This window comes from Plectropomus leopardus, chromosome 22 (genome assembly GCF_008729295.1).
Source record: "Plectropomus leopardus isolate mb chromosome 22, YSFRI_Pleo_2.0, whole genome shotgun sequence".
In the NCBI taxonomy this organism is placed as follows: Eukaryota; Metazoa; Chordata; class Actinopteri; order Perciformes; family Serranidae; genus Plectropomus; species Plectropomus leopardus.
The window spans coordinates 25,010,219-25,025,001 of NC_056484.1; the positions used below are offsets into that span (position 1 = coordinate 25,010,219).

At 40.9% G+C, this 14,783-nt stretch overlaps 1 long non-coding RNA gene across 1 annotated transcript in view; it reads right to left on the reverse strand.

The window, feature by feature from the left end:
- The window catches only part of LOC121961252, a 35,150-nt gene that overhangs the window by 16,179 nt on the left and 4,188 nt on the right, over positions 1 to 14,783 (reverse strand). Inside the window, exon 2 of the long non-coding RNA XR_006107035.1 lies at positions 5,500 to 5,586. This is a non-coding gene — a long non-coding RNA (uncharacterized LOC121961252). The remainder of the gene's footprint in view (positions 1 to 5,499; positions 5,587 to 14,783) is intronic.

Consider the following 14,783-nt stretch of genomic DNA (forward strand, 5'->3'; position numbering starts at 1 on the left):
AACTAGGCTACTTAAGGAAGCCTTAACCTTAATAGACAATTCTTTATTAGATATCATTAATGTGTCTTTATTAATGGGATGTACCACAGTCCTTTAAAGTAGCTGTCATTAAACCCCTTCTAAAGAAGCCCACACTTGATCCAGAGGTTTCAGCTAACTATAGACCGATATCTAATCTCCTCTTTATTTCTAAAATTCTTGAGAAAGTGGTTGCTCATCAACTTTGTGACTTTCTCCAAGATAATAGTTTATTCGAGGACTTTCAGTCATGTTTCAGAGTTTATCATAGTACAGAGACGGCACCAGTAAAAATTAAGAACGACTTGTTGATTGCTTCTGATAAAGGTCTGGTTTATGTCTAACCCTATTAGATCTCAGTGCCACATTTGCCACCACTGACTATCAAATCTTACTCCACAGACTGGAACACTTAATTGGCCTTCAAGGCAGGGGCGGGTCCAGAGAATTTTCTGGTGGGGGGCACAGGGGGTGACGACAATAAATCTGGGGGGGCCGCCCAAAAGTAACAAAAATGAAGGCTGCCCACTTCAATATTACATTGCTTATGTTTTCATCTTGCTTTTCTTGGCCACATTGAATCTGCTAGGTATACTTCATCTTCATTTACTATTCACCAGTAACACATATACTAATAATTACCCATCTCAACAAATCCTCAAAGTGGTCCCTATGACACCAAAATTATTTAAACAGACCTTGTGGTTCCAGATGTACTCATTTTATTAATTATATGCAATTTTCAAGCAGAGGAAAAAAGGCTCAGCAAAGAACAGGTTGCTCCATGTAGTAGTTACTCTTAAGAAAAATAATTCCCCACTGACACTCAAATTTCACAGTGAAATGGACAATAATAACAACATTCAAAATCACTAGTGCTCTGCAAAGAACAGGTTGCTCCATGTTACTCCATGTTACTCTTTAGAAAAATAATTCCCCACAGCCACTCAAATTCTCACAGTGAAATGGACAACAACAACAATATTCAAAATCACTAGTGCTCAGCTCTTTACACTGTGTATTTTAAACAATTATGTGTTCTGTATCACAATCAGAGTAAGTACCACTCAATGTATCACTCATTTGAAGGTGCTGACACTTCAAAATAACTGTATTTTGCGATTGCCGTGTTTGCTGCTGAACAACCTTACAAACTCGTCCATATCCAAGGCCTTGGCTCTCTAGCTCGGTGCACCATTAGCATCACGTCGAAAAAAAGTCTGTGACTGGTGAAGTTACAGGAGTTCATGCGCGGAGCCGACGAGCCACTTCCTTCTTTTTCCAAAATAAAAGCCTTCATGAGTTTTTAACATAGTCTAATCAAACAAGGTTCCGGCTTTGCTTCCGTCTTATCATGCAGCGTCAGTAACTTTACGCAACGCAATGATTGACATTATGATGAGTCAATGGCCACTGGGGAGGCACACGGGGTGGCCAATCAGACTGCTGGGGGGGCGGGTGCCCCCCCCCCCCCCGTGCCACCATGGAAGCCCCGCCTCTGCTTAAAGGAACGGCACTAAGCTTAAATCTTACTTATCAGATCGTTCCCAGTTTGCCCACATCAGTGATCAATCCTCTGTGCATACTAAGGTCTGCTGCGGAGTGCCACAAGGTTCTATGCTTGGACCAATCCTTTTTACTTTATATATGCTTCCCCTAGGCAACATAATTAGAAATCACTCTGTAAATTGAAACCAGATGAAACTGATCAGTTATCTAGACTTCAAACATGTCTTAAGGACATAAAAGCCTGGATGAGCCGTAATTTCTTGACGTTGAATTCAGACAAAACTGAAGTTGCAGTTGATGCAGAATGCTGCTGCACGTGTTCTAACGGGAACCAAGAAAAGGGACCATATTTCTCCTGTTTTAGCTTCTTTGCACTGGCTCCCTGAAAAATCCAGGATTGAATTTAAAATCCTCCTCCTTACTTACAAAGCTCTAAATGGTCAGGCTCCATCGTATTTTTCACAGCTCATGGTTCCTTACCAACCCTCAAGATCACTGCGCTCTGAAAACACAGGGTTACTTGTGGTTCCCACAGTCTCCAAAAGCAGGACATCCTCTGCCGCTCTTCCTGAGGTCAAACTACTTTGCATTATGTATTGTTCAGTCATGCCTGAAGGTGTTTATACCTTTTTCATGAAAGCAGGTGAAAAAGCCAGCCATCATAGCCTTCTGGCTCTCCTGCATCACAATGCCTCCCTGATCCCACCTTGGGAACTCTGTCTTGATTGTCTTTATAATCTTCATGCAATAAATCAAAACATTGCTGACGTTATATTCAGTTGCAAAAAAACTGTTGAAAAAAGAGAATATAAGAAAATAATTTTGGATTCTATGCACTTGTCAGATTCTCAGATTCTTTGGAAAGTAGCAAAAATTGTGGGAAGCAGCTGCTCTCCGAATTCATTTATTTGTTTCAGACACTGTTTACAAAATAACAAACACTTTGTCTCGAACTCCAAAGCACACAGATATTTTAACCAGTTCAGCTCTCATGTCGCCCACGACATAGATACAGAACAACACACGTAGATTTATTCTGAAACTGAGTGATGGAACTATTGACTGCAACCCTTCAGCCCTGATAGCAGAACAAGACAGCGAGGAACTTGAGTTATACTGAGAGACCTTAGTAGGTGTAATGCCAGCAACAAATATACTTACATCCATCTTGCTGAGTCATACAACTTACAGTCAGCAGCACACACACACCCTCTCCAGGCTGACGCACTAATGTCATGCACTGGGCTGTGGGTCGATTTTTACTTCATGTATCACACATCATCATACATCACTGTATCATATTTGAGGAAGTAGCAGCCTGCGCCGATGTTACAGCACGACTGTTTGTTTAATTTTAAAATGCAAGGGTGTGTAAGTCAAACAAAAGGCCCTCTTTTGTTGCATGGAAACAGGAACTGTGGGTTTAGTAAGGCACGTCACAACATCAACCTACGACTCTGCTGAGGCTTGGAGACAACAATGGCAACATTGCTGTGATGATGTCGTGATAGGCACGGGGGGACATCAACAGGTGGCCCAAAGTCAGACAGCACGGACATAATCCTTCATTCAGTTGAATAATTTGTGAGACAGAAGTTGCTCTAAACAAAGAAAGAGAAGAAAAACAAAGTATTCTGTCTAATCTATGAATTTTGATTTTAAAGTGTTCTTCAAAAAGCTACTCTAAGCAACATTAGCTACTCGGTTGGGTACAGATCACAATAGCAGTCCTAGTTCTGACACGTGGAATTCAGTATTGAAATAATATATTTTTTAACAAGCTGCAGGGTGAAGTATTAGATTAAATGCAATTCTGCTTCTCCATCTGGATGCACTCTCAGGTACCAACACATTTTCATCCCAAGTCATCCCATGTTGCTGCTTTGCAGTGAACTTGCGTCTACATAAAACGTTCAAGGTATCTTTCTGCATCTGCTGTTTACATTCCACAACCGTGACATCAACAGATGTATATAGTGGGATTACGCAGCACGTGGTTATGTTAAGACAACACAAGCACATGGCAACCAATGCCAGAAGGTCAGCTAACACACATGCTGGCACGGATGGTTAGGATTAATTAATTTATTAAGGAGGCACATGGTAAGGTCAAAAAAAAGCAACATAACATTCAGACGGGAAGCAAACGCTGGACTCTTGAATGAAGGTCCCATGGATCACCCTTCCCATCCACCCTATAGGTGCCCTTGTGTTTCTTATATCATTACCAGCAGCATCTCAACCTGTTGCGGCCCTGCTGTCTGTGCCATCCACCAGCATGTAATAACACTGACCTGATCTGTCCAGCTATGTTCTCACCTGATGCTGTCCGGTGGCCTTTCATGCACATGCAAATGGTGCCTTTTGGCACTTAAGCCAAAAGCACTGTCAAAGTGGAGTTAGTTTGTGAGTTCAGAATGAGAATGGGCTGCAGGTATTAGGAAGCACAGCCTAAATTCAATCCCAACTCATAAAAGTACAGACTTTGGTACCTAATTCTATTTGCTACATTTAGTATAATTTTTCATGTGTAAATGGATATTGATAACTCTGTGAAACCTGGAGCGATGTCACTTTTCTTGTGCTGCTTTCAGATACAATCCATCCATCCATCCATTTTCTTTCGCTTATCCGGGGCTGGGTCGTGAGGGCAACAGGCGGAGCAGAACATTCCAGACATCCCTCTCCCCAGCAATGCTTTCCAACTCGTCCTGGGGAACCTCAAGGCGTTCCTAGCCCATACGAGATATGTAATCCCTCCTGCGTGTTCTGGGTCTGCCCGAGACCTGCTACCAGTAGGATGTGCCCAGAACACCTCCAGTGGGAGGCGCCCCGGAGGCATCCTAATCAAATGCCCGAGAGCAGCAGCTCTATTCCGAGCTCCTCACGGATGTCCAAGCTCCTCACCCTATCTCTAAGGCTGAGCCCAGCCACCCTGCGGAGGAAACTCATTTCGGCCGCTTGTATCCACGATCTCATTCTTTCTGTAACTACCCAAAGCTCATGACCATAGGTGAAGGATGGAACATAGATGGACTAATAAATCAAGAGCTCCGCCTTTCAGCTTGCTTTCAGATACCTTTCACAAGTATTTAAACCTTTGAATACTGAGCAAACTGGTGAGATTTATTTCAAAAACACAGGGGAAAAAAAGCAATGAACAACCTGGTAAGAAACACTTCACTAATTGCAAGTAATTAATAGATTTAGAAAAGTGGTACGGTGGTGTTGTGATTAGCACAGTTGCCTCACAGCAAGAGGGTCCCCGGTTCAAAATCCAGGTTGGTATAAGGTTTGGACTGTGGGTGGGGGCTCTTCTGTGTGGAGCTTGCATGCTCTCCCCATGCCTGCGTGGGTTTTCTCTGGGTTCTCTGACTTCATCTTACATTCCAAAGACATGCAGCTCAGATTAATTGGTGACTCTAAATTGCTGGTAGATATGAGTGTGAGTGTGACTGATTGCCTGTCTATCTGTTTCAGCCCTGCAATAGTCTGGCAACCCATCCAGGGTTTACCCCGCTACGTGCCCAATGACAGCTGGGATTGGCTCCAGCGACCCTTGCGAGGACATGCAGTTATGGACAATGAATGAATGAAAGTTTTTTAAATTATGTTACGGAATTATTACAATTTTTAAGAAGTCTTTCCATGCCATTTAGTTAATTCAATTAATACATTTATTTATTATTTATTTATTTATACTAATTTTCATGTAATTGTCATGTAGTTTTTACCAATTTCTTGTTAATTTTAATGTCACTTCAAGCCATTTGATGAAGATTAAAAATGTGAAGCCATCCTTTATTACTGATATTCAATTGTTCACTGAGCTTAAGTGACATCAGCAAAACAGACAGCAGCTTTGCCTGATTAAATGACGTGACCACATCTTGAAACTCAGGTGAACACTTTTGGAACCATCTCTGATCGACAAAATGTTCGATGTTAATAAAAAAAGGGAATATGACTTACTGGTTTGATGTTCAGGGATGCGTTGGATAAATCTGGTCAAACTGTAGTCACATCACAGACTCTGCTTTGGTCCTCTCTTTGTTCTGCCTGGGTGGAAGAGACACATAATATACTGGTTAGATGGCCCTGCCTTTAACATGCACAATGAATCACAACTCATGATTTTATTATATGGTGGCACCTAACCCTCATTCAGTCGCGCCAAAACTTGGTCCATATTAATGTCGGTGAAGAAGAAGCTGTTAATCTGCTCTCACAAATACATACAGCCTTGAAAAAATCACTCAGTCAGTGAGTCCACTCTGAATCAAGCTAATTACAGAGATATTGTTTGAATAAATTTGAACTTGTGGAATGCTAAAGTTAGCCTACAAGCCACAGCTTATGTTGGCAGCCCTGCCCATAATTTTCTGTCCAGCCTGCCAGATTTGCCAGTACATTTTGTACTCCCACTCTGTCTGACCCCATCTGATGTCAGGGACGGCCCTTTATCACGCCCCTGTTGGACTGGCCTGTAAATAGGTATTATGGACTTCTCAAATCCTGAGCAAGAACCAGCATTGAGACCACTGATGTCGTTCAAACTGGTTATTTTTACATCATCATAGCTGAGTATTACAATTGTGTTCCTTCTACAACCCCATCAAGAATGTTTTGATCAGAGCCACCACTACAGCCACACACCAACATCAAACAGCAGCAGGAGTTTACAGCTCACGCTCCTCAACAGCTTTTTGTGCTTCCACTGAGAGCTGCCGAGTCAGAGGATCTCTCACAGCACGTTAATGCCTACCACAGCACATAAACACACTCCGCTGTGACACGGGCTCTCCGTCACCACTTCCAACTCAAACAAAGTACTTGGCGTGGCTGCGGCCAGCTCCCAACCCGGCAGGAAATGATGTAAGCTAGGCTTGAGTCCCAACTCTGGTTCTAGCCTGCGGGCGCTCCTTTGACGCCTATGAATGGTCAGGTGTCAAGTGTTCCTGGGGTTGGTAAAAACATGTTTTGAGCTCTGATCATTTACCTTGGACAGGCTGAGCAGCTACAGGGAGAGGAATTAGGGTTGGGCGATTAGGGATTAGTGATGAGCTAAATCAATTGCCTTTGGAAATCCCCTTGTTAAATGTTTGGTAAATGAAAGAACTATATCAGGATTTCGGTCTAAGTTTCAATCTAGTTATTAAGTCTCTGCCTGGAAATGACCTCAGTGGTAAGACTGATAGTATCTGTTGGGTTTGATGTTGAAGTTTGTACATAGCTCTGCCATGCATTGCAAAGCACCTCATAAAAAAACAGCTACATGTAAATACACAAAGAGTATAACTGACATATTATCATTTCAATGACCTTGATGTGTGGGAAATATGCAGCCCAGAAAAAGTCCCTGAAAAAAACTGGATGGAAGGACAAAATTACACTCCACTTGATTTCAAATATATTTAGAATGAGCACAATATAGCCAAAGGCACACTTTAAAACCTTTCTTAGTGTCCACTGCTTTCATCTCAGTTGAGTGTCTTTGAGTTTATACTCCTAACAATAAATGCACAGCCTCCCAAAAACATGCTACAGCTCTCAAAGCAAAACTGACACTTACTTGTTTATGGGAAAAGTCCCCAACTTCAAAACAAATTTCCTCCATATAAAGTTAAGGTATCAATAGTTACCTGTTTATTATGTGTGTTTTGCTGGTGATGTATTGCAATTATAGGTAACAAAAATTCAGTTGGTTACTTTTATAAAAAATGAGTGTTTGTCATTTTTACTGAACTTTCACTTTATCCTGACAGTAGTGCATGAGAAAAAAAAAACGTCTCCTCATAGTGCTCCTAATGGCATAGAAAACAACTAATCAGAGCTGGAGTCTCTACAGCAGCTGCCCATCATGTCAATCGTTTCTGTGGTCAAACTGTCAAACTAGGCAGCATTGATTAAATATGAATCAAAAATGTGTTACTGAATTGCCTATTTCTCACCTCAAATGTTTTCAGAGACATATTGTACTGTACTGGTTAGCTGTACAATGAGAACCTTTGCTCTGGTCAGTAGGCATTGTTTTAGATCTGCTGTTTTCATCATGGCGGCCAGGTCACAGATTTCTTCAACAACTGATTAGCTGGCTAACTGATATGATTGGCAGATGTGTAAGAGACTCCTCGGCTATTATTGGTTGTTTTATCTGTGGTGGATTCTAGCAAACACCATTAGAAGCACTAGGAGGAGGGATATGATGTTTCTCTCAGACTATCTGTCTCATGTACTACTGTGTGACACTTTCAGCACATATGACAAAAAGGTATTTTATAAAAGTTCCAGTGGTACAGCTTTAAGAGGGTGTTACGGCTTAATTGGGGCATGCTTTCATGACTGACAGATTTCTCAGTCTATCACACATGCTCAATGGTGGATGTTGGTTGATCATGTCATCTCAGTACTCCCCAGCTTCCACCCTGCTGCATAAGTTATAAAATCCACCAAACTGATCCCTGACTAGCTCAGCCCCAACATTTGTATGCATCCAACAGGATCAGAGGCAGCCAGGTGCAATCTGGAGTGATGCTTTGGATTAAAGCTTGCAAGTTACAGTAGAGTGTAATTATTTTGTACATATGAGGAAAGTTTTGAAGCTTTAGGCAGTTATTAAGTATTTACAGGCTATAGTGATATTGTTACTGCAATAAAAGTATAGCAATCAAACTGATATTTTTTAAAACTCATTTAGTGTTTATGGAGTCATTTCACTTCAAAGCAATCCAACTTTTTTGCCATCAACAAGCTGAGAACACATCTGACCACAGTACAGACACTCATTTGATCCATTGATAAAGCAAAACTTCACAAAATGACCATTTGTTTATCAGTTAGTCATGCCATGTTACAGTGAATTTGTAAAGAAAACATATTGATAAACTGATTAACTAGTGTCCATGTTTAACAACTGAAAATTACTATTAAACTATCCATTAACAAATTCTCATTTATTCAGTCCTCGACTCAGTGCCCAAAAAGTGCATTTTACCTAAAACCTTACCATTTCAAACTGACCGGAAATGAAAGTTACCACTTTTCTTGCAAGAGTTGTAAATGGATGTTTTGATATAGTTTTATCATTAAATGTGTTCCCCAGTGAATCAATAAATCAACATTTTTGCCATGTTTGCAAAAAATCCTAAGTTTTCTTTACGAATTCAATGTAACAGGGCATGACTATTAACAAATGGTCATTTTGTGAGTGAAGTCTTCCTTTAAAATCAAAATATTGATTAGTGCTGCTTGATTTAACTTTAAAAATCTAGGAAAACAATTGCCTTGAAGAAACATAAGTATAATTCTTGATTTACTAGTCTAGTCTTAACTTAGTCTTCATTTATGTTTACTTTATATTAAGGTTGTCAGTGTTAACGCAATAATTGTGATGTGACTGAGGTCTGTATATTTTTTCTGTAATCACGTTGATCGCCAGCTGTCATTCCCATATTTAAGAGGTTGCTGCTGGCTGAGTTTTAAAGCTACAGTGATGATTCTGGTATCAGTTGAAACTAGAAGGCCTAAAAGATGTAATAATCTTTGGCGTTGGAAAAACGGCATGGCCATTTCACAGCAGTCCCTTGACCTCTGAACTCCAGATATCTGAGTAAAAATGGGTTCTGTGGGTACCCATGAGTCTCCCCTTTACAGACATGCACACTTTATGTTAGTCCCATGCAGTTTTTTGCTGTCATATATTTCCATATCAAGACAATCTGATAAGAATTGATTCACCTTGTCAATATAGACTTCAAAACTGTTTTGCAATACAAAATAATGGAATTGAAAACATGCCTTTAAAATGTGATTAATTGAGATAAACCATTGAAATGCTGTGATTGCACTGAAAAAATGTATCATTTGACAGCCCTACTTCATATATAATTGTTACATTTACTTAAATGTAGTTATATTTCCATAATTTTCTGATATTGCAACAAAATGACAAGTTTAAATACATCTATTTTTCTGAGTTTTAGTAACTTCAGAAAACCAAATGTACTGTGCTATACAGCTATATTTTGCTGGTTGCAAACTAGTCAGTCACATTTTTAAAAATAGAACTTGTAGATCTCCTAACTTCACCATTCTTCTTCATGATCAAGTTAAGTCAGACTAACTTGGTTTACTGAGGTTGCTAACACTTGAAAGAACAAGGTAATTTTACTTGTCATTTTTAAGTTGCAGCAACTTCACAGAATTAAGTAAATATAACTAAATACTATGTAAATTCAACAATTAGATTAAAAAGTTAACAGAAATTCAGATTAAGTATATTAACTTTTCATCTTTAGTTATTATTTAAAAAAAAAAAAAAAAAAAGTCCGATTTTACAGTGGGTGACAGCTGGGGGAGACACAACTGTGAGAATGAGGTTTTGAAGAATTGTTTGTAGAATTACGATATTCTAACTCTGATTCCCTTTCTTGGTGGTTTTCAAAACAGACAGAAAGCAGTGCAATAACCACAGCAGCACCTCATAGTGGTTTGGAATATTATTCAATAACTTTGTGACTCCAGAAAAACTGGATATTTAAGAGCTCTTATAACATGTACAAGGTATATTTAAAAAAAAACATGATGCCTATTTAATTACAGTAATGTAGGAATACTCCCAGACTTTCATATGTCCTCTCAACTGACACACACACATACACACACAGACACAACTTATGGCTGTCTGACCGCCTGTATGTGTATGTGTCTGGTAAAGCAGAGCATTACAGAGACATGGAGGGAAATGTGTTTATGGCAGGACATGGAGGTATCAGAGCCCTGCGGATTCTGTTGCCTTCTACTGACGTGAGTTCATGTGGGAATGCATGCAGGCAGGTAAACAAACTCAGTCCTGCATGGGACAGTCGTGAGCCTTTACACACACACACACACACACACACACAAACACACACACACACACACACTTATAGATGCTCTCCTGTAAACAAGCCAAAAGCCAAACCAGACCAGCATCAGATCTGCATTACATAAAACCCATAAAAAAAAAGAGTTATATAGTCTATTTTACTCACAGTCTCCTGGGCCATAGTGTGTGTAAGTAAGTGTGTGTTTGCTTCTGTCTGCTTGTCCTCTCCTTCCAGTTTATCCTCATGACTAACACTTGCGAACAAAACCTTCCTTTTCTTCAGAATCTGGCCACAGTGACAGCATCCGTTTCATCACCAGAGTGTGTTCCCCTCTGCTGTTTCGCCTCACACCATCCTGAATGAGCAGTTGCCTCAAGTGGTGGTTCCTGCCTCTCACTGTGTCCAGACAGTGACAGAGTTACACACTCCTCTCTCTTTTCCTGTGTGCCTGTGTGTGTGTGTGTGTGTGTGCGTCCTGTCCTACAAAACACAGTGGGTGTGTCTCTGTGAAAAAAGCCAGCGAAAATGTGAGTAAGGAGGAGGAAGCACACACCCACATGTGAGCGGACTATGGATCTGCTCTGTTGCATGTGTGTGCATCCAGTAGGTGTGACTGTGTATGTGTGTTTGTGGCAGCGTGGGAGTGCGTGTGTGTGCGTTTGTGTGTGTGTGTGTGTGTGCGTGTGTGTGTGTGTGTGTGTGTGTGAGTGTGGGTGTGTTTTCATCCTAGTGGCACTTTCCCTCTCTCTCTCTCTCTGAGCATTTCCCTGACTCACTTCCTTGATGCACACACACTTTGCACCCAAACGCAGCTGAGTGTGTTTGATTGTGTGTTTATGTGTGTGTGCAACTGGACAGGATCCCAGCGACACCGGAGGGATGACAGCAGATACCAGGAGGGAGTGGAATACCAGTCACTTCACACACTTTGACAGTACATGGAATCAAACCGACAGCCTTAGCAGTGTTAGTGCCTTGCTCAGCCCATTGAGCTTCCCAGCAGGACCACACACAAACCCTCTCCGCTCTGTAGTCAAATAAGAAAAAAATGCTCCCTGTACCTTCAGCTCTTGCACTCCGTTAGCCTCCAACATATGAACTGAATGGTAAACAGCAGGAGAAGAGGTGCAGCCTGGGGACTCTATAAAAAGAGCCCCCGTCTCCATGGTGATGCCAGAGGCAAAGAGCAGTTCTGTCCGAGTGGCCGCACTTTCTGCTGCCCCTAACCCTCCTACCCTACCGCCAACGCCACCACTCTGTACACACAAGGCATTGTGGAAAGGCGGATGCAGTTCGCATGGCCTCCCTGTGGGGTGCATCACACTCCATCACAGTCACACTGCTGAGAGCCACAGTACCGAGGAGAAACAACTCTCATGACTTTGACCCTCCCATCGCTCAGAGTTCAGGGACATTAGATCTGTTTACTGACCAGGATTGAACTCTACAAACAACTGTTGCTATGTCACTTTTTCTTCTTTACTGCTATTTTTTTTTTACCTTACAGGCCTCCTCTTTTGTTTTTTTTTCTTTGTTTCTGCATTTTTTTTGTCGTCCACAGCCCAACAGGAGGGGGGGGGGGGGGGGGGGGGCAGTAAACAAGGAAGAAATTACTTGAAAAAGTGCTTGAAGATGAGAATAATTCTGTAACACAATTTTATAATAATGATAATAATTATGATAATCATAATTATAGTTTTTCAGATTTGCACCATTTTTAATATAATTTTTAAAATCCACACAATCCAGACAATAACCAGAAACAGAAGATTAGTTATTTTTCCTCTTACATGAAATTTTATCCATTCATCAGTGATTAGGTGTATATGTCAAAGCCACGTGGCTTATTTACTTTCTTGTAAAGTTAGATGTTATGTTTGATATCTGCAGCTAATTATAAAGAGCAAGTGCCAGCGGATAAATAGTTTAGCTTAGCATAAATACTGCAAGCAAGGGTAAACAACTAGCCCTGTCCAAAGGTCAAAAATATGCCTTCCACTGCCTTTAAACCTGAAATTACTAATAATGCTGTTATAATGATCTTGCTTGTAAAATCCATACTAAAACAGAAAAGAAGCAAGTTATCATTTTACAAGGAATTGGGTTCTGGGCTACTTTCTGTCAAACACAATGACTTCTTTGAGTCTTATCATCACGGTGAAGTTTCCAGGAAAAAATGTTCATTAGGTAGCTTTAAAGGGATACTTCGCTGATTTTCAACCAGCTTTGTATCAAAGCAATGTGTCTAGTTTGTATAGATGACCTGTGGTAAGTTTTCTTCATCTACCCAGTGCCTAGATTCTGTCACTGAATTGCATATTTCTGCCCCCAAATATTTTCAGAAACATTTTTTATCTTACTGTTTAACTACAACACAAGATCCAGCCACCATTGTTTCACACAGACCACTCCACCTTACATAAGGCGCGTAGCATTCTGGTAGACCTCTTGAGCAAATGCATCCTTTTTCTCTGGTCATGTAGCATCAATTTCAAAAGTATTTGTGTCTTTCTACTGCAGAAACAGTCTAGTTTTATGTGAGAGCTTTCTTAATATCGGTGAAATACGTTTTTAAGAGGATGCAAACTTCTATACCCTTGTGTTAGAGTTGGGTGGATTTCCCATTCTGCCAGTCCAGTTCTTTGTGCGAGTTTAAACCGGTTTGATTTTATGCAAACTGGCTGAACCAGCATTTGTCATTATGACATGTTCTGGCACATAAAAAATTAGTAACCTGTGCTGGTGGCATTGTGGCACAATATATATATATATATATATATATATATATATATATATATATATATATATCGTAGGTGTTCATAAGAGTTCCATGCGTATATTAATAGTGGAGGCATGACGTATAATAATTGCAGTAGAAGGTTGCGTCAAGCAGGATCACAGCATCTGCACAACCAAGGCCTACGACACAGGCGCAGCAACATGGCAACATTATAATCATGTTTGTTTATAAATGGCCTAACAGAGACATGAGTGTCTGCCAGGGTGTGAGACGAGCACAGCAACATGATAGAGATCAAACTTTTGTAGATATGGGAGGGACTGACCGATGTGTTCATGTGTTTTTTTAAGGTGACAAGATGACATAATGGCAGAGTCATCCTCCCAAGAAAACTAATACCGCTTTCCCACCCAAATTAGCATGTGCACACAGGTTTTCAAACACAGGTCAACCAGCCACTGTATTCCCTCTGCCAGTGAACACCACACGGAGCAGCCTTTCTGTCAGCTTGTATCTGTGTGAGTTGCTTTGTCAATGTGTCCATGCAGCATCATGGACAGGCAGGAGAACAGGTAAACAGTAGACAGCAACAGGGTCAGAGGTCTTTGAAAACATCTTAGTGGTTTCATCTCTTTATATATCTCTTATTGAGTCAAATTCGGTGCAGACATATTTGGATCAGTGTTTTAGCGCTGCTTAGGAGGAGATGGAAGGTAATCAGTGAACCAGGTGTTGTGTTCCCATCAATGCCGATTGGAGCCAGAGGCGATAAAAACTTGTGTCTACTGCAGAGCCATTTTGAGCCGGGTGTGAATGCCAATCATACACATTGTCATTGTATTAAAAAGCCACAGCACTGCTGTGATGAACTTTTGTTGGACACCCTGTTTCTATTGATTCCTGTCACTGCTAGCTGTTTCCAGCCTTTAAGTTTTGTAACAGCTCTAGCATTCTTTTTTTTTCTTTGTTGTTATGGTAGAGTCAAACTGTATGCATGTGGGTGTAATTTAGTTTGTGGAGTACCCAAATGTAATGAAACTGTGCGCGCACTGATACCTCCAATCTTCAGCAAATCAGACTAGATCAGACTCCTCAGAAAACTTTTATTGTGTTTTTGGGTGAATTATCCCTTTAAGCAGTCACAGGGCTCCGTCTCCAGCGGGTAATGGAGGTATCTGGGTCACAGCAGTAAACATAAATACAGCTGCTCAGAGAAGGTGAGAGCACGAGTACAGGAGCTGTGTCTTCAATTAGAGAGCATGATCCATGGCCACAAACACACACACACACACACACACAAAAACATACTGGTGAAGGGTTGACCCAGCTGTGTGTGTTTGTGTGTGTTTGTATGTCTGTGTGTGTGTGTGTGTGTGTGTAAAAGAGAAAGAGAGAGAGAATGCATGTGACCTGAGCGATGAGCAGGTTTCTTGCTAATGAGGCCGAATGCTAGTTCATCCCCCGCAGAGATTCACCTTCTGACAGAATGAGGTCCCTGTTTTACACACACACACACACACAGAGCAGCCCCTACGTGTCAGCCTACTTGGATGAAGACGTAAGCTTGAAACTGTGTGTGTGTGTGTGTGTGTGTGTGTGTGTGTGGAGATAAATCTTTTATGACTGTGATGTTGTTGCAGAGCAGGGCA